The sequence below is a fragment of the Propithecus coquereli genome, unplaced genomic scaffold (genome assembly GCF_000956105.1).
Source record: "Propithecus coquereli isolate 6110/MARCELLA unplaced genomic scaffold, Pcoq_1.0 Scaffold193, whole genome shotgun sequence".
Lineage (NCBI taxonomy): Eukaryota > Metazoa > Chordata > Mammalia > Primates > Indriidae > Propithecus > Propithecus coquereli.
The window spans coordinates 787,492-791,432 of NW_012144190.1; positions in this window are offsets into that span (position 1 = coordinate 787,492).

Here is a 3,941-nt window from a genome sequence, read left to right on the forward strand (position 1 = left end):
GGTTTACAGAGGCCTTCAAGTCCTGACTGGGTCTTGGGCAAACTACTTCCGGCCAGCAGAGCAGGGGTTGAGTGCAGCTGTGCAGGTTTAATGTACTACGTGGCAATCTTGACTTTTTTGTTTTGCATGTTGTAACTGCATTTTGTAGCTTTTTATTTCGCATTTTGTAAGTGAGGTTCGATGGGCCAATGGAACATGACCCAGGGCAGCTTTGAGCTTTGGCTCATGCTTCCCTGGATGGGTTCTGGTGGGAGTAGGGTATAGACAGAGACAGAGACAAAAGTGACAGTGTTTTGTCCTTTTTTTTTTGAACAAGAGACCCCACATTTACATCTTGCACTGGACACCCACAAATTTTCTGCACAGTACTGTGTGCAAGCTCAGGGTTCCTCAGCTGGGGGAACCCAGAACGTCCTTGGTGATCACTAGCCCAGGTACATTCTAGGGTGCTGAGTGGGGGGCTAAGAGCAAATACGTGGGAACCTGGTCACAGATGGGTCCAAGTCCAGCCTCTGCCTGCTTTTGGCTTTACGACCTTTGGAAAGCAGGTTCCCTATCTGGGTCTCGATGGTCTCGGCTGTAAAATAGGGAGAGGAATTCTCAGTGTCTGTATTTAAGAGCTTAGCTCATGATGAACAGGTCCTGAATTCAGAGCTGTCAGAAGGGAGGTAGGTCCTTTCCTTCCCTGTTCTTTTCTTTCCTTCTCTTCCTTTTCCTCTGATGGAAAAGGAAAGGAGCTTGACCAAGGTCAAAGAAGAAGGTGTTGGAAATGCTGAGCTGCCAGTGCCTGTCCTGGGGACTTTTTTTTTTTTTTTTTAAAGCTTTGTTCAGATGCAATTTACACACCATAAAGCTCACCTGTTTCGAGTGTACAATGCAATGGTGTTTAGTATATTCGGAGGATTGTGTAACATTCACTGCACTCTAGAACATTTTTACTGCCACTCCCCCAAAAGAAAGGCTGTACCCACTAAGAGTCACTCCCCATGTTCCCCCTGTGGCCCCAGGCCCTGGCACACGCTGACACGTTCCAGTCTGCACGGATTTGTCCGTGGGTGCGGACACGTCACACACACGAGATCCTACAGCAAGTGGTTCTTGGTGACTGGCGTCTTGCACCAGGCATGATGACTTCAAGGGCCGTCCATGCTGTAGCATATATCGGTGCTTCATTCTTTTTTATTGCTGAATAATGTCGCATTGTAGGGACGTGCCACATTTTATTTTTCCGTTCATCTGCTGACGGCCGTGTGGGTCGCGCCACTCTCTGGCTATCAGGAACAGTGTTGCTGGGAACACTCGTGTGCAACTTTTCTCGTGGAGGTTTGTTTTTGTTGCTCTTGGGTGTGTACCCGGGAGTGGAATTGCTGGATCGGGGTAACTCGATGTCGTTGAGGAACTGCCCGAGCGTCTCCCAACAGCGTGCTAGGGTTCCAACCCCCTCATCCTCGCGACACTTGCTGTTAGCTGTCTTTCGATTACAGCCTTCTTGGTGGCTCTGAAGGCTGTCGCTGCCTCCCTTTTCTGCCTTCCCTGTTCAGGTACCCCAGCTCTCTCGTCCAAGGGGGGACGACCGCCTCACCAGCACACGGACACGCTCACGCCACGCTCTCGCACACACTCGCAAATACCACGCGCGCCAGCACGCTCCCGCAAACTCACAAACTCACGACGCTTGCTCACGAGATCACACTCCCCGCCCTCCCGCACTCACCTGTCACACTCACACTGTCGCCCTCACCCCCACGGCACTCTCATGGTCTCACACTCTCACGTTCACCCCCACGACTCTGCATTCGTGCACGTTCGGGCACACTCACTCACCCCGAGCCCCCTCTCCCGCCCGCCTGCCCCACAGGAGCACAGTTGGGCTCCAGTTGCGGCCTGGCCCCCGGCCCGCTTGTGGGCTCTGCAGGGACAGGTCTGCCCTGAGCCCCCACTGCCCCTCTCAGCAGTGGGGAGAGTCCTGGGGACCCCTCAGCGTGCTCTGGGGATGGTCGTGAGCAGACGCAGCCTGCAAGCTGCTGGGTCAGCGTCCAGCGTCACCGTTAGGGCCAAGCACTGCTTAATTAGTGCTGTCCCCACTGCCAGGGCCAGGCCCTTCCCGGGCATCTTCTGTCCTCCGCCCCTGGGGCTCCGCCTCCTGGGTCATTATCACCTTTCGGTTAATCCTCAGCTGCTGCCACCCATCAACACCTGTGCCGCCCCCAGCCCCTGCGGGGTCTCCACCCCCACCCAGCACCCGCATCCCGGCCACCTCTGGCTGTGGGGACACATTCTTGGCCTGACTGCTCAGGCTGTTTCAGATTCACGAGGTGGGGGAGGTCTTGACACGTGCTCCCCACACCGCCCCGTCCTGTTCCCTCCGGCAGCCCTCTACTCCGGCAGGCTCACACGGTCGTGCAGGACGGGGGCTCGTGTCCCCAGCTCTCTGGTTTGAACCTAGATCCAGAGGGTCCTTGGGGCCACTCCACACGGGCACAAGCGCTGCCACCGTAGCCCCTCCCCAGGCAACACCTCGGTGGACACAGCAGGGGCCCTGGGGGGGCCGGGGGGCCGCAGGGCGCGTGACACATGATCCAGCCCTGAGTGGTAGCCGTGCTCCGGGCCGGCCGCCAAGGAGGACTGGGAGAGGAAGAGAGAGTGTCTGCAAACAAGCCGGCTGCCAAGAAGGGGCCGGGTGATAGGAGAAGGTGCGAAGGGGAGGGGGCCAGGTGGCCACGGCCTGCGACGCCTGCATGACCTTCCGTACCCTGTGCGCAGCCACACACAGATCCGATGTCCACATGCAGAGCGAGCCGCATTCTAACCCTCACCCCCCACCCCACCTACACACAGTGAGGTCGGCACACACGGGTCAGATGCTCGAGGACACACAACACACACAAAGTCACACTCTCACTCACGTGTAGTGAGGTATGTTCCAGCCCCATTCTCTCTCTCCCGCGCGCGCACACACACAAGCACACACACGCACGTGTACGTAGTGTTCCTTGGTAGAATCTTTGAGGACTGTATTTTTCATTACAAAGTGTGCTGCACAAACTTTGGTTTGGTGAAGAAGGGTTCTTAGCAGTAAACAGCTCACTCCCTGCAGGATTGGCTCCAACAGATGGACGGACAGACAGCAGGAGCCTCCCCCAGGACTGGCACAGTCAGACACGCAGCCTCTCTCCTCTCTCTGTCTCTGTGTGTGTGTGTCTCTAGTGTGTGCGTGTCTCTCTGTCTCTGTCTCCCCCCAGCCCGCACTCTCTCCCTCTCTGTTTCTCTCTCTCCCCTCTGCAACACGCTCTCCAGCGCACACACGTGCACGCTCTCCTCTGTCCCAGGCTGACACACTCACAGCATCACTGGGATCTAAGTGCCAGATGGACTTTATTTGCAGAGAGTGGCTGGGGTGGGAGAAGGCGAAGCCCACCACGGAGAGGGCAGTGCCCCCGGCGAATGGTCGGCAGGATTCAGGAGGGAGGAAAACCCAGGAAAGGGCAGGAGAGAGACGAAGGCAGAAGGACAGGGACGAAGAGACAGGCCCGTGGAAGGGAGGCTGCACCAAACCACACGTTTACTGGCCTCCTACGATGACGGGCCAGCAGTATGCGGGGCCAGCAGCGAACAGGACAGGCAAAGACTCCTGCCCCCCAGGAGCTCACAAAATAACCCCAGTAAATAAATCACATGGTTAGAAGAGGATGCACAGTCAGGCACAGTGGTTCACACCTGTAATCCTGGCGCTCTGGGAGGCTGAAGCGGGAGGATTGCTTGAGGTCAGGAGTTTGAGACCAGCCTGAGCAAGAGTGAGACCCCATCTCTACTAAAAATAGAAAAAAGTAGCTGGGCATGGTGGCACGCTCCTGTAGTCCCAGCTACTCTGGAGGCTGAGGCAGGAGGATTGCTTGAGCCCAGGAGCTTGAGGTTGCAGTGAGTTATAATGATGCCACTGC